Genomic DNA, 17,101 nt, shown 5'->3' on the forward strand with positions numbered 1-17,101 from the left:
AAATCAAGTTGTGTCCACTAATTAGCATCACAGGTGTCGACAATCTTGTAATCAGTCAGTGGGCCTGTATATAGGGCTACAGATACTCACTGTGCTGTTTGGTGACATGGTGTGTACCACACTCAACATGGACCAAAGGAAGCAAAGGAAAGAGTTGTCTCAGGAGATTAGAAAGAAAATTATAGACAAGCATGTTAAAGGTAAAGGTTATAAGACCATCTCCAAGCAGCTTGATGTTCCTGTAACTACAGTTGCACATATTATTCAGAAATTTAAGATCCATGGGACTGTAGCCAACCTCCCTGGACGTGGCCGCAGGAGGAAAATTGATAACAAATCAAAGAGACGAATAATATGAATGGTAACAAAAGAGCCCAGGAAAACTTCTAAAGAGATTAAAGGTGAACTTCAAGCTCAAGGAACATCAGTGTCAGATCGCACCATCCGTCGTTGTTTGATCTAAAGTGGACTTCATGGGAGACGACCAAGGAGTACACCATTGTTGAAAAAAAATCATAAAAAAGCCAGACTGGAATTTGCCAAACTACATGTTCACAAGTCACAAAGCTTTTAGGAGAATGCCCTATGGACAGATGAGACAAAAATGGAAGTTTTTGGCAAGGCACATCAGATCTATGTTCACAGATGGAAAAATGAAGCATATCAAGATAAGAACACTGTCCCTACTGTGAAACATGGAGGAGTCTCTTTTATGTTTTGGGGCTGGTCTGCCGCATCTGGCACAGGGTGTCTTGAATCTGTGCAGGGTACAATGAAATCTCAAGACTATCAAGGGATTCTAGAGAGAAATGTGCTGCCCAGTGTCAGAAAGCGTGGTCTCAGTCGCAGGTCATGGGTCTTGCAACAGTATTATGACCCAAAACACACAGCTAAAAACACCCAACAATGGCTAAGAGGAAAACATTGGACTATTCTGAAGTGGCTTCTATGAGCCCTGACCTAAATCCTATTGAGCATCTTTGGAAAGAGCTGAAACATGCCGTCTGGAAAAGGCAACCTTCAACCATGAGACAACTGGAGCAGTTTGCTCATGAGGAGTGGCCAAAATACCTGTGGAGAGGTGCAGAAGTCTCATTGACAGTTACAGGAGTCGTTTGATTGCAGTGATTGCCTCAAAAGGTTGTTCAGCAAAATATAAAGTTAAGAAGAACCATCATTTCTGTCCAGGCCTGTTTCATCAGTTTATTTTATTTTTTTTATTCTGTGGAAGCAGAAAAGCAATGTCTGACTTTCATTTGTTCATTTTCATAGATTTTTAATTTATTATTACTTTTGTCAGATTCAAGTTATTTCTGTGACCATTGTGGGTTTTTCTTTCATTAAACGAGGGGTACCAACAGTTTTGACCACGTGTGTAGTGTAAGTGTACATGTGTGTCACCCTGGCCTGGATGCCACAAGTGTAATTAAAGCTGTGTCTGAGAGCAGGGGGGAGGTTCTCTAGTCAGGGGAACATTAGCATGCAATGCCTCCTGTCTCAGGCCAGTAGGGGGAGCTGGCTGCCCCTATAAAAGCTGGTGCTGGGGGCAGAGTTAGAGAGAACCCAGATGACCTGTCTCAGGACTGAGACGTGTCTCAGCAGAGCAGGGACAGACAGTTGCACTGCACCTAAGAGGAAGTGTGGCAGGAGGAGAGCCACAAGCCAGAGACAAGAGGCGAAGAGAGCCTGTCTTGGCAGATAACAGACTTAATCTACCAGACTTTGGTGTCTGAGGCTGGAAGGATTCCACATCCCCCAGCAGAGAACCAGTCCGCAAGGGACTGTATATTCCTTGGCCTAAGAAGCCTGGAGGCCCTGCCACAACCGAAGGGACCAGTAAAGCCATACAAGGCTGGGAGCAGAAAGGAACCCACGTCGCAGGCCATACAGGCGAGAAAACACGGAAAGCTCGGAAACGTGGGCTGTTACCCTATCAGGAGGAGATAGCCAGAAGGAGCGCAGAAAGCACGGTAGGCCTACACCCTCACCCTGACCAGGGCCAATTTCCCCGTTGCTCTCAGACATCCAGGTCCCCTCCTAGCCGGGACTGTTTGTGGGTCAGTTTACCTGTTTAGTAAAGACCCTGGACTGCAACCTGTTGTCTGTGTGCTCCTTGCTCCTCCAGCACTATCAGCACTGGGACTCCCACTACCATCACTCCCAACATCCATTATACTGCCCTGGGGCCGCACTCTTCCCGTGGAGAGTCACACTACCCTAGATGCACACCTCATCAGCCCCAGCGGTCTGCATGCAGCGGCGGTTCCTAATAACCGCAATCCACGGGTGGCGTAGTCGGACATTATCAGCAGAACATAGCAGACTACCATTGGCCTGACCACCCTGAGCCACGGAACCGGGTCGCCACTACTACCCCCATCGTCTCCCTATTGCCCGGATCCGAGTGCCCCACGGCCCAGGGGGCAAGTCAGCTTTGGCGTAGTCGGCAGGATTTCGTGCCCGCAACCACCGGGTACTGCGTGCCTGAAAAAGACTTTTGTAACTTACCTGTGGCAAAGTTTCCCGCCGTCCGGAGTCGTTTCCCGCCATCCGGAGCCGATTCCCGCCATCGGACGCCATCTTGGACCGTTTCCCGCCGTCTTCTGCCGCCTTCCCACCATCCGCAGCTGCTTCCCGCCATCGGACGCCGCGCGGGAAGAAGATGGGCGTGGACGTCAAAACCGCGCGAGATCCGAAGCTCCGCCCCACGCACCGACGCTGCGCAAGGTCCTGGAAGGGAGAGAGAGCGACGCTGACGTCATCAGGACGCGACGCCAGGTCCTCGTCCATAGCAGCAGCAGCGGAGCCGCGGCCTACAGAAGAGGATCGTCGGAAGGTAGGCCACGCGTAACTAGGGGGGGAGGAAGATGACGGACACAGAGGCGCCCACTACCACCAACGCAGCTGCAGCAGCGGTGATGCCCTTTTCCTTGCCCTACATCCCTGGAGCGGCCTGGCTGCCCAAATACTCAGGGGAGCCCCATGCCCTAACTGACTTCAAGGAAAGGCTATACAGTTTGTTCCACGTTTACCCCCTGACAGAGGAACAGAAGGTCAGCATATTAACAGGGCAGTTAACTGGCGCAGCCCAGCGGGAGGTAAAATCATGGCCCACTGAGGAGAAAAGGACTGTGAAGGGTATTCTGGCCCGGCTGCGGGGTACCTTTGACACACGTACCTCCGCTGAGATTAAAATGAGGTTCTATGGATGTAAGCAGCGGGCACAGGACAGCATTAGAGACTATGCCCTAAATCTGCAGGAAGCCTTGAGGGCTATTCAACAAACTGACCCTGGCAGTGTGCAGGAAACGGATAAGCTGCTAACAGAACAATTCATAGAAGGTCTGCTGTCTAGCGCCCACAGGGCCCAACTGCGCCTCATGTTCTTTCAGAACCCCGACCTGACCTTTGCCCAATTTAAGGACAGGGCCATAAGGGTGCTCCGTGAATCTGCAACCAGTAGCGCTATAAACCCCCGGCGCCCTGCTATCACTTACCACCAGGAGGCGGCGCCCTCCTCTATGGACTCCGTGGAGGCTGATGCACAGGCCCTGAACCAAGCCCCGTCGAAAGATCTGCACCACCAAGTCCAGGAGCTGACCAGGAGCGTCGCGGCGTTGACCAGGACCGTCCAGGCGTTGCAAGTGGACCCGTCAAGACCCATCGAGCTGGCTTCAAGTCCGGAGAATGTCCCATGGCGTCGACAGAGGAGGATCCCGTCGTTCCGAGGGAGGCCCACAGACCGCTACGCAGAGGATGGACAGCCCATTTGCCGTCGATGCAACCAGCCCGGACACATTTCCAGGTACTGTAATTTAAACGGGTCCAACCTGGGGCAGAGGGCCAACCCCCAGGCATAAGATCACCAGGCCCTTACAATTGGCGTAATAAGTACGTTGGGGGGCGCCCGCTTTTACCCGTGGTGCTGGACGGTATCTCCATGAGCGCCTTGCTGGATACTGGGTCACAAGTAACCACTATCCCTTATGTACTTTTTAACCAGTATTGGACTGATGCTGATATCACACGGTATCCAGACGGTAACTTGAGCATCATCGCCAGTAATGGCTTACCCGTGCCGCAGATGGGGTTCAAGGAGATGACCATTAAGATTGGTAAAGTTGAACTACCGGCACAGGGAGTAATTATTGTGGACATTGACCGTCATGAAAGTCACCCTAAAATAACTGTGGGTACTAACGTGATTGAAAATTGTCTTTCAGAGGTAATTGTAATCTTACAACAGGTGGCGGTGAATGCTAGTTCCAGCCAACAGAGAATCCTCAACAAGGAGATAAAGGCCCTGATGAGACGGCAGCAGGTAGAACTGTCTGGTGGTGAGATCGGTAGCGTAAGACTGAGTGACCCATTCCCCATTTCCATGCCTCCCAAAAGTGAAATGATGATCTGGTGTCGGACTGCAATCGGGTTGAGAGGTAGAGACTACCAAGACATGGTAGAACCCGTGTACTCAGACAGCAGGCCCACCATTTTGACAGCCCGGGGGGTGGTTGATGTCCGTCATGGGAGGGTGCCCGTCTGCATCCTCAACATTGGGGAGAGGGAGGTACACTTACCCAGGTACGCTACACTTGCCAAGCTGTTTGTGGTCGAACACAAAGCTATCAGGGCCGTGGAACCTTTGCCTCCATCTCCACAGGCGGAGAGTAATGGCTCCCAGAAACAAAAGGAGGACTGGTGCCAGAAACTCCACGTGGGTGCTGACTCCACTCCCCTGCACCAAAAACAAGGAGTCTACTGGGTGGTACAGGAGTACGAGAGAGTCTTTAGTAAGCACCCGCTAGACTTCGGCAGAGTAAAGGGGATAGAACACCACATCCCCACAGGGAGCCACCCACCGATAAAAGAGAGGCACAGACCTGTACCCCCTGCACATTATCAGAACGCAAGGGGCATGCTAAGAGAGATGAAAGAAGCTGGGGTTATTAGAGACAGCTGTAGCCCCTGGGCAGCCCCCTTGGTTCTGGTCAAAAAGAAAGACGGCACCATGAGAATGTGCGTCGACTATAGACAAATCAACCGTATCACTCACAAAGACGCATATCCGCTGCCTAGAATAGAGGAGTCTTTAGCCGCACTAAAATCAGCTAACTTCTTTTCTACTTTGGACCTTACTAGCGGGTACTGGCAGGTTCCTGTGGCAGAGGCTGACAAGGAGAAGACCGCCTTCACCACCCCGATGGGACTGAGCGAATTCAACTGCATGCCTTTCGGGCTCTGCAACGCACCAGGGACCTTCCAGCGGCTGATGGAATGCTGTCTAGGGCACCGAAACTTCGAGACGGTCCTCCTTTACCTGGACGACGTGATCGTCTATTCGAAGACCTACGAGGACCATCTGAAGCACCTGGCCGAGGTGTTCGAAGCCCTGGCAGGCTATGGCCTGAAGGTGAAACCATCGAAGTGTCACCTGCTGAAACCAAAGGTCCAGTACCTAGGGCACGTGGTAAGCGCGGAAGGAGTGGCCCCCGACCCTGACAAGGTCACGGCAATCAAGAGCTGGCCAAGCCCCTCGAACATCAAAGAGGTGAGACAGTTTCTCGGGTTGGTAGGCTACTACCGAAGATTCATCCCCGGGTTCACCAAGATGGCAGCTCCTATGCAGGACCTCCTGATCGGACAGTCTAAGTCCAGGAGCCAAAAGCCGCCCTTCAAGTGGGATAAACCGGAAGAGGAGTCCTTCCGCCAGCTAAAGATGGCCCTCACAGGGGATGAGATCCTGGCCTACCCTGATTATGGCCAGCCTTTCATTCTCCACACAGATGCCAGTAATGTGGGACTGGGAGCCGTATTGTCCCAAAACCAACAGGGCAGATAACAGGTGATCGCATATGCCAGCCGGAAGCTGAGGCCCACCGAAAGGAACCCGGAGAATTACAGCTCCTTCAAGCTAGAATTCTTGGCGGTGGTGTGGGCCGTGACGGAACGCTTCAAGCATTACCTGGCCTCCGCAAAGTTCACCGTGTACACGGACAACAACCCGTTGACACACCTGGACAATGCAAGACTGGGTGCCCTGGAACAGCGGTGGATGGCCCGTCTCTCCAACTATGACTTCGTGATCAAGTACCGGGCAGGCAAAACCAACGCCAACGCGGACGCCCTATCAAGGATGCCTCACTTACCTGAAGGTGACGAAGACCCAGAAGAGCTGGAGGAGGTAGAACTCCCCGCGTTTCACCGGTATGGAGCCGCTCAACACTCTCACCGCGTGAAGGAGGAGGATCTAACAACTGTGATGATGAATCCCCTACCTCACCACAGCTGGGCCGAGACCCAAGATAGTGACCCTGCAGTCCGCCTGGTGAAAGATCTGCTGACCCGGGAAGACGCCCGCTTAGATCCAGATGCCCCAGAGGAAGCCAAGCAGCTATGGAAGGAGAAGAGCAAGCTGTTCCTCTACGAAGGCAAATTGTGCAGAAGGATTGTCAACCACCGGACGCACGAGCTGACCTGGCAAGTCGTGGTCCCAAGGAGGGATGCAGCTATGGTCCTGGGGGCTTACCATGACAGAGCGGGACACTTCGGTTGGAAGAAACTGGAGTTCCTGCTAACAGGAAGATTCTTTTGGGTCGGCATGAGAGGAGCTGTAGAAAAATGGTGCAGAGACTGTGGCCCTTGTCACCTAAGGAGGAAGGACCGTGCCAGCCAGAAGACACCCTTGAGGCCCATCGTCACCACGCAGCCTCTTGAGCTGGTAGCTCTGGACCACGTCAAATTGGCTCCCAGCCGGTCAGGATACATCTATGCCCTGACAATCGTGGACCACTATTCCCGTTTTCTAGTGGTGGTCCCGGTAAAGGACTTGACAGCCCAAACAGCGGCCAGAGCCTTCCAGCAATATTTCTGCCGTCCACACGGGTATCCGGAACAGGTCCTGACAGACCAGGGTCCAGCGTTCGAGGCTGAAATCTTCCAGGAGTTCTGCAACTTCTATGGCTGTAAGAAGATTCGTACAACGCCTTACCACCCCCAAACCAACGGGATGTGTGAGAAGATGAACAATATAGTCATTGATCTCCTGAAGACGTTGCCCCTGGAGGAACGCAGCCTGTGGCCAGAAAAACTGCCGGACCTGATAGACCTATACAACAATATCCCGGTGAATGCTACAAACTGCACCCCGGCTTACCTGATGCGAGCTAGACCAGGAAAGCTGCCCGTAGACCTGGAGATGGGAGTCCTAATACCTGAGGACACCTCCCCGGATGCGGACTGGGATACGGAAAGGCAACTGCAGTACAAGAAGGTACAGGAGAGTGTGGAGAAGAGCCTGGCCCAGGTGAGAGAGAAGCAAGAAAGACTCTTCAATCAACACGCCCCTGCTAGTCCCCTAGAACCTGGTGAGCAAGTCCTAAAGCGAAAAAGAAGGCTACATAAGTTGGACGACCAGTGGGAAAGGGAACCCTACACCGTACTGCAGTCTGACCACGACAACCCAAAGGTGTGCGTAATCACCAAGACGGAGGAGAAACCACTAGTGTCGTCTCCAGAGACCATCTCAAAAGGTGCCCCGAGCAACTCCGTAGTGCAGAAGAGGATCAGAGTGACCTTGAACCCGCAGAGGACAAAGAAGAAATGATCAGCACCGTTCTCGGAGAGTTCCCTCAGTCCTGGACTCGCATAAATGATGCCATAGTGGTACCTGTCCTGCATTTCCTGCAACCGGCACAGCAACAACCAACACCAGAGCCGGAAGGTGAAGAGGAGCAAGCAGTTCCAGAGGCAGAAGAGCCTGTACCAGCAGCCCAGGAGAGTCAACCCTCTGCTGACAGTGAGCCTGCCATGCCTGCGGTAAGCCAAAGGACCCGCAGACAGCTGCCTGCCCTACCTGTACACCCAGCTGGTAGCTGCACCCCTAACGCTAGTGGGGAAAGCCAAGTCAGTCCACCACCAGACAGTGGGCTACGTAGGTCAACCAGGAGCACAAAGGGACAGATACCCGCTCGCTGGAGAATATAGAGTGTACTAAAATTGTTAATAACCCTGTTGCCAAATGTTGAATTGTTTGCAAAGTTACATGCATGTTTGGTAATACTCTGTTTCAGTTTCTTGCAGCTACCGTAAGGACTCACAGGTTATGGACTTTTTATAACCGGGACCTTGTATGGACTGCGTTCAGAGCCTAACCCAGGAATGAACTAAGACTGTGAAGGACTTGGGGTAGGACAGACCCCCACCTGGTTAAGGCTCCCCGTTGTGCTGGTGATATGGACACCCGGTCACAGGCCACACTGTGACCTTAAGAACTCAATTTGTGCGTCGTCTGTCTATTAATGTTTTATTGTTATGCATATTGTCTTTGTTTACTGTTTAGTCCCGGAGTACTAAATTTCACTAGGGGGGAATGTGTCACCCTGGCCTGGATGCCACAAGTGTAATTAAAGCTGTGTCTGAGAGCAGGGGGGAGGTTCTCTAGTCAGGGGAACATTAGCATGCAATGCCTCCTGTCTCAGGCCAGTAGGGGGAGCAGGCTGCCCCTATAAAAGCTGGTGCTGGGGGCAGGGTTAGAGAGAACCCAGATGACCTGTCTCAGGACTGAGACGTGTCTCAGCAGAGCAGGGACAGACAGTTGCACTGCACCTAAGAGGAAGTGTGGCAGGAGGAGAGCCACAAGCCAGAGACAAGAGGCGAAGCAAGCCTGTCTTGGCAGATAACAGACTTAATCTACCAGACTTTGGTGTCTGAGGCTGGAAGGATTCCACATCCCCCAGCAGAGAACCAGTCCGCAAGGGACTGTATATTCCTTGGCCTAAGAAGCCTGGAGGCCCTGCCACAACAGAAGGGACCAGTAAAGCCATACAAGGCTGGGAGCAGAAAGGAACCCACGTCGCAGGCCATACAGGCGAGAAAACACGGAAAGCTCGGAAACGTGGGCTGTTACCCTATCAGGAGGAGATAGCCAGAAGGAGCGCAGAAAGCACGGTAGGCCTACACCCTCACCCTGACCAGGGCCAATTTCCCCGTTGCTCTCAGACATCCAGGTCCCCTCCTAGCCGGGACTGTTTGTGGGTCAGTTTACCTGTTTAGTAAAGACCCTGGACTGCAACCTGTTGTCTGTGTGCTCCTTGCTCCTCCAGCACAATCAGCACTGGGACTCCCACTACCATCACTCCCAACATCCATTATACTGCCCTGGGGCCGCACTCTTCCCGTGGAGAGTCACACTACCCTAGCTGCACACCTCATCAGCCCCAGCGGTCTGCATGCAGCGGCGGTTCCTAATAACCGCAATCCACGGGTGGCGTAGTCGGACATTATCAGCAGAACATAGCAGACTACCATTGGCCTGACCACCCTGAGCCACAGAACCGGGTCGCCACTACTACCCCCATCGTCTCCCTATTGCACGGATCCGAGTGCCCCACGGCCCAGGGGGCGAGTCACATGTAATACACTGACTCACCAGTGACGTCTCTAGGTGAAGTCCTTCATCTTCGCTTTTCTTCTTCATCTGGCACAGACGGCCATCACTTCTTCCAGCCAGGAATCATCTCTGCAGAAAATAACACACAGTTATCAATAACTGATCTCTTCTAGGGAATATTCCCACTCCACCCCCCGACTTCTACACTACACCAGTTGAAGAAAAAAAGCGATATAGTGCCGCCCTGCACAGTAACAGGAACCCGCTTTTGTCCTATCCCATGGAAAACAATTTCCTAAAAAATAAATTATATTACAGAAGTAATAATGTCTCTAATTGGACTCTAAAATAATAATGTTCCTCACTGGCCACCATAAACTAATAAAGTATGTTCCTCAATCTGGCACCAAACAGTAATTAAGTCCCTTGTTCAGCCTGGCACCCCCATATATCCATCCTGGCCCCCCCTTCCCTGCATATATCCATCCTGACACCCCCATATATCCCTTCTGGCCCCCATATGTCCAGTGTGACCCCTCCATATATTTATCCTAGCCCACGTGTATCGAGCCTGCCCCCTCCCATATACCCATCCTAGTCCCCCATGTGGCCCTCCTGTTCCCCCCATATATCCATCCTGGCCTCCATGTGTCCAGCCTGCCCCCCCACATATCCATCCTGGCCTCCATGTTTCCAGCCTGCCCCCCCATATATCTGTCCTGGCCTCCATGTGTCCAGCCTGCCCCCTCCCATATATCTGTCCTAAAGCCCCATGTGTCAAGCCTGCCCCCCCATATATCCATCCTGGCCTCCATGTGTCCAGCATGCCCCCCCTACATATCCATCCTGGCCTCCATGTGTCCAGCCTGCCCCCCACAATATATCCATCCTGGCCTCCATGTTTCCAGCCTGCCCCCCATATATCCATCCTGGCCTCCATGTGTCCAGCCTGCCCCCTCATATATCCATCCTGCCCTTCCCCCCTGCATATATCCATCCTGACACCCCCCCATATATCCATACTGGCCCCCATATGTCCAGCGTGGCCCCTCCATATATTTATCCTAGCCCACGTGTATCGAGCCTGCCCCCCACATACCTATCCTAGCCCCCCATGTGTCCAGCCTGCCCCCCACATATCCATCCTGGCCATCATGTGTCCAGCCTGCCCCGCCCCCCATATATCCGGCCCCCCATATATCCATCCCCCTCACATATCCATCCTGGCCTCCATGTGTCCAGCCTGCCCCACCATATAGCCATCCTGCCCACCCTTTCCCATGTGTCCAGCCAGGCTCCCCCTTATGTGTCCAGCCAGGCTCCCCCCCTTGTGTGTCCAGCCAGGGTTCCCCCTTGTGTGTTCAGCCAGGCTCTCACCCTTGTGTGTCCAGCCAGTGTTCCCCCTTGTGTGTCCAGCCAGGGTTCCCCCTTGTGTGTCCAGCCAGGGTTCCCTCTTGTGTGTCCAGTCAGGCCTTCCCCTTGTGTGTCCAGCCAGGGCTCCCCCTTGTGGGTCCAGCCAGGGTTCCCCCTTGTGTGTCCATCTAGCTCCCCCCTTGTGGGGGCCCATCCCATTCTGCATCCACTCATATACACACAGACACACACACAGACACCTCTTACCTTCCTGCTCTCCCGTGCGGTGTCCTCCTTCTCCGGCGGCTGAGTTGCGCGCCTCCTTCACTGCAGGCGCATGACGATGACGTCATACGCTGGCCGGGGAAGGGAGACGCGCAGCTTCAGCTGCTTCACTGGGACGTGTGTCGCGGCGGTTCAGGTAATGAACGCCGCGTGCGCGCGTCCCTGCATACACTGTGCCTGCGCTTTTAAAGGGCCCGTGCCCCTTAAAACCGCAGGTTTTTTTATTTTTTCATTCTCTTCTCCCCCTCTCCTCTGCAGAAGGGTACCCCGCCAGCCCAGTCCCTCCCTGTTGATGACTTATCCTAAAATCGGTCATTAATATATAAGTCCTGGACAGTCCCGTTAAGCTTGTTTTACCTAGTTATAAAAGCCCTTTAAGTCCTCATTATAAGGTAAGGTATGAATGGATCTAATTAAATTCTCCAAAGAGAACTATTTATACATTTTAGTCACTGTGAGCTTTCTACAAGATATTGCGGGCAGTATATAGCGAATATACGGACACAGAGCCATTCGCCGGCTCAGATTGCCAATAAGCACCTTGTAAATATGAGACCTTGACATCATAGGTTACTTGGCTTAATATGAAATTGTCCCTCATGTGTACCGCATTGTGGGCAGGGACTATATGTACATCACTGCAGAATATGTTGGCAATAAAAAGTCAACAGAAATGAATATCATGCAGATCCTCACCAGGACTCCAGCAGTGTCACCATCCTGCCACCATACAGCTATAGAAGGACAATAAACCTGCAGGGTTCTCCCCTCAGTTATTTTTTCCTTTAATTTTATTATCTGTTTCTTACTCACAGTGAAAGAACAGTCATCAGATATTTTATTGTTCACTTTTTATTTTACAGTCTCAGCTCTGAAGAATAGAACGTCTTATGAATAAATGACAGCTCACTTATTACAGTGGTGGCCAAAAGTATTGGCACCCCTGCAATTCTGACAGATAATACTCAGTTTCTTCCTGAAAATGATTGCAATCACAAATTCTTTGGTATTATTATCTTCATTTAATTTGCTTGCAAGGAAAAAATACAAAAGAGAATGAAGCAAAAATCAAAACCTTGATCATTTCACACAAAACTCCAAAAATGGGCCAGACAAAAGTATTGGCACCCTCAGCCTAATACTTGGTTGCACAACCTTTAGCCAAAATAACTGCGAACAACCGCTTCCGGTAACCATCAATGAGTTTCTTACAATGCTCTGCTGGAATCGTAGACCATTCTTCTTTGGCAAACTGCTCCAGGTCCCTGATATTTGAAGGGTGCCTTCTCCAAACTGCCATTTTGTGATCTCTCCACAGGTGTTCTATGGGATTCAGGTCTGGACTCATTGCTGGCCACCTTAGAAGTCTCCAGTGCTTTCTCTAAAACCATTTTATAGTGCTTTTGGAAGTGTGTTTTGGGTCATTGTCCTGCTGGAAGACCCATGACCTCTAAGGGCGACCCAGCTTTCTCACACTGGGCCCTACATTATGCTGCAAAATTTGTTGGTAGTCTTCAGACTTCATAATGCCATGCACACGGTCAAGCAGTCCAGTGCCAGAGGCAGCAAAGCAACCCCAAAACATCAGGGAACCTCCGCCATGTTTGACTGTAGGGACCATGTTCTTTTCTTTGAATGCCTCTTTTTTTTTCCTGTACACTCTATGTTGATGGTTTTTCCCAAAAAGCTCGACTTTTGTCTCATCTGACCAGAGAACATTCTTCCAAAACATAGTAACATAGTTTGTAAACATAGTTAGTAAAAGCCGAATAAAGACTTGCGTCCATCAAGTTCGACCTGTTAGTTCTGTAATTGCTAAAGTTGATCCAGAGGAGGGCAAAAACCCCAAATGATTTGGCCAATCTTCACCTGAGGAAAAATTCCCTCCTGACTCTGAAACCAGCAGTCAGAATAAATCCCTGTATCAACTTACTATTTTATTTTATTTTTAAGTATATGCTGAAATCTGCCTGGTATCTAGAAATGCATCCAGTCCCCGCTTGAACTGGTTTAGTGAATCTGACATTACCGTCTCCTCACTCAGTGAATTCCATATTCTCACTGCTCTTACCGTAAAGAACCCCTTCCTATGCTGGTGCTGAAACCTTTTCTCTTCCAGTCTTAGTGAATGCCCTCTTGTTACCGTAATATCCCTCCTTTTGAACAAATCCCTGGCAAGGTCTCTATACTGTCCCCTAACATATTTGTACACATTTATTATGTCCCCCCTCAACCTTCTCTTTTCCAGGCTGAATAGTCCTAGTTTTGCCAACCTCTCTGGGTATTGCAGTCCCTCCATTCCCTTTATTAATTTTGTTGCCCTCCTTTGTACCTTTTCAAGCTCATTTATATCCTTTCTATATATTGGGGCCCATAACTGAGCACAGTATTCCAAGTGTGGTCTGACCAGTGCTTTGTACAGTGGAAGAACAATGTTCTCATCCTTTGCAGCTATACCTCTTCTGATACATCCCATTACCCTGTTTGCCCTTACAGCAGCGGCCTGACTTTGGGCACTCCAATTTAGTTTGCCATCAATCAAGATGCCCAAGTCCTTCTCCATCTCTGAATTCCCCAATGATTTCCCATTCAGTGAGTACTGGTGACTTCCATTTTTCCTTCCCATATGTATGACCTTACATTTCTCCTCGTTAAACCTCATTTGCCATTTAATGCTCCACCTACCCAGCTTATCCAAATCCCTCTGTAGGTCTTCACTATCCTCTTTTGTATTAATTGTTTTACATAACTTTGTGTCGTCTGCAAATATTGATATTTTACTATTTATCCCGTTGACTATGGCGTTAATAAAGATATTAAATAACATTGGGCCTAGTACAGACCCCTGTGGTACCCCACTAGTGACGCTTACCCAATCTGAGTATATTCCATTTATAACCACCCTCTGCCTTCTATCCCTTAGCCAGTTAGCTACCCACTTGCAGACATTTCCCCCCAGCCCCATCATTCTCATTTTGTATACCAACCTATTATGTGGCACGCTATCGAAAGCTTTTGAGAAGTCGAGATACACGACATCCACTGGTTCCCCCTGATCTACTCGAGAGCTAACCTCCTCGTAGAAGTCAATCAGGTTTGTTTGGCAGGAGCGATTCCTCATGAATCCATGTTGGTTCGGGATTAAAAGATTATTAGCATCAAGATGCTCCATAATTGCCTCTTTAATGAAGCTTTCAAAAATTTTGCCCACAACGGACGTCAGACTCACCGGCCGATAGTTTCCGGCGTCACTTTTCGCTCCCTTTTTGAATATTGGCACTACATTCGCCTGTCGCCAATCAAGTGGCACAGACCCAGTCTCAACAGAGTCCTTAAATATAAGATATAACGGTCTGTCTATCACATTACTTAGTTCCCTTAGTACCCGTGGGTGTATGCCATCAGGTCCTGGTGATTTGTTTATTTTAATGTTACTGAGGCGTTTCTGTACCCCAGCTTGGGTTAGATTTGTCATACTTAGTGGAGGATTAAGTTTGTCACTTCTCATTTCTCCTGTTAGTTCGATTTCCTTTGTGAAAGTTGTCGGAAAAAAATGATTTAATAGATTAGCTTTATCCTCATCTTTCTCTATGATTTTGCCTTCCTCACTTTTTATCGGTCCAATATTATCCGATTTAATCCTTTTACTATTTATATACGTAAAGAACAGTTTGGGATTTGATCTACTTTCCCTAGCAATACGTCTCTCTGTTTCCTCCTTCGCTATTTTTATTTGTTTTTTGCAGGTTCTCGTTTTTTCCTTGTAACACATTAATGCCTCCTTACTGTTTTCCTGTTTTAATCTCTTGAATGCCTCTTTTTTGCTATTTAACGCCCCTTTTACGTCCTTGTTCAACCATATTGGTTTCCTCTTATTTCTGGCCCTTTTATTCCCATACGGTATATACCTCTCGCACTGAGTATTCAGAATTCTTTTGAAGGTTTCCCATTTACTATTCGTATTCCTTTGATTAAGAACTTTGTCCCAGTCAATAAGTTGAAGGCTTTCTTTCAGCTGATCAAACTTCGCCCTCCTAAAGTTTAATGTTTTTGTTGTTCCCTTATTGATAACCCTACTGAAGGGCATTTTGAAGTCGATAATATTATGGTCGCTATTACCTAGGTGCCCCCCTATCTGTACCTCAGTTATTCTATCAGGCCTATTAGTCAATATTAAGTCTAACACGGCCTTCCCTCTCGTTGGTTCCTGCACTAGTTGGGAGAGATAATTATCCTTAATATTTGTCAAGAACCTTTTTCCTTTCTGAGATCTACAGGTTTCTGTTTCCCAGTCAATATCCGGGTAGTTGAAATCCCCCATTACAATCACTTCATTATGTTTTGCTACTTTCTCTATTTGTCCTAATAGCAGTTTCTCATTCTCCTCTGTTATATTGGGTGGCTTATAGCAGACCCCCAGTAATATTTTATTATTATTTTTAGTTCCCTCTATCTCTACCCACATGGACTCGACCCCCTCTTCTCCCTCTCCTATATCTTCCCTTAGTCTGGGTTTTAGACATGACTTTACATATAAGCAGACTCCTCCGCCTTTCCCCTGTTTCCGGTCCCTTCTAAATAAACTATAATCTAATAAATTTACCGCCCAGTCGTAGCTATCGTCTAGCCAAGTCTCTGTTATACCTACGATGTCATACCTCTCCTCCCATATAAGCGCCCGCAGCTCATCCGCCTTATTGGTCAGGCTTCTTGCGTTGGTCAGCATGCAAGATAAAACTTTGTGGTTATTTAGCATCCTATTCTTCTCTAACGATCTAACTGTACTATCCCCACCCCCCTCTCCACCCTCATTATATTCACTTCTCCCCTTCCCCCTTGCTTGCCTCACATCCCACCTATTTCCTTGGTTTCCCCCCCCCCGTCTCTAGTTTAAAAACTCCTCCAACCTATTAGCCATCTTCTTCCCCAGCACCGCTGCACCCTCCCCATTGAGGTGCAGCCCGTCCCTACGGTAGAGCCTGTAGCCGACCGCGAAGTCGGCCCAGTTCTCCATGAACCCAAACCCTTCTGCCTTGCACCAACTCTTTAGCCACTTATTCACCTCCCTAACCTCCTGTTGGCGCTCCTGTGTGGCTCGCGGGATTGGTAGTATTTCTGAGAAAACTACCTTGGAGGTCCTTGCCCTAAGCTTCCTACCTAGGTCCCTGAAATAATTTTTAAGGACCCTCCATCTACCACTCACTTTGTCATTGGTGCCGATGTGGACCATGACCGCTGGGTCTTCGCCAGCCCCATCCAGTAACCTGTCAACCCGATCCGCGATGTGCCGGACTCGAGCGCCAGGGAGGCAGCACACCGTTCGGCGATCCCGGTCTTTGTGACAGATTGCCCTGTCTGTCCCCCTAATAATAGAGTCACCCACTACCAGAACCTGTCTTGCCTGCCCTACACTTCCCCCCTCCCCCTAATTACTGGAGCATACACTCCCCCGGCGGTCAGAGGATCTGTCGTGCTCCAATAATGCCGGTTCTGAACCAGCCTTCCTATACTTCTTCCCTCTATCCCTCCTTACTGTTATCCAGCTCCCTGCCTGTTCAGCCTGCACTTCCCCTCTATGCTCCACCCCCAGTATTGACCCATTGAGTGTCTGCTCGGTGAGCAGCAAACTCCGTTCTATGTTGTCGATGCTCCTCAGTACCGCTATCTGAGCACTTAGATCCAGAATTTGGGCTTCCAAGTGCACGATATGCTCACATCTCTCGCAGCAGTATGGATCCTCGAGCGGGTGCTCACGGAATGCATACATTGCGCAAGATGTACACTGCACGGCTCCGTCCAACATGGACGTCATTCTAAATATGGGGATACAGTCAGTATATATATACAAGTACAAAACACAATTATTTATATATAGGTGTATGGACGGGGATCAATTAGGGATGTGCAAGTGTATCAATTAGATATCGGCGGGGGATCAGTTAAGTATGGACGGGGGATCAATTAAGTATCAAGTATGGACGGGGGAATCAGCTAAGTAGGTCAGGTGGATTAATTAAGTAAAAAGTAAAGTAAAGAAAGAATGAAATACAGTCAGCAATTCAGTCCTAAGTCCTC

The sequence above is a fragment of the Phyllobates terribilis genome, unplaced genomic scaffold, assembly GCF_046119375.1.
Source record: "Phyllobates terribilis strain yellow unplaced genomic scaffold, ASM4611937v1 Scaffold_110__1_contigs__length_5578470, whole genome shotgun sequence".
Classification (NCBI taxonomy): Eukaryota; Metazoa; Chordata; class Amphibia; order Anura; family Dendrobatidae; genus Phyllobates; species Phyllobates terribilis.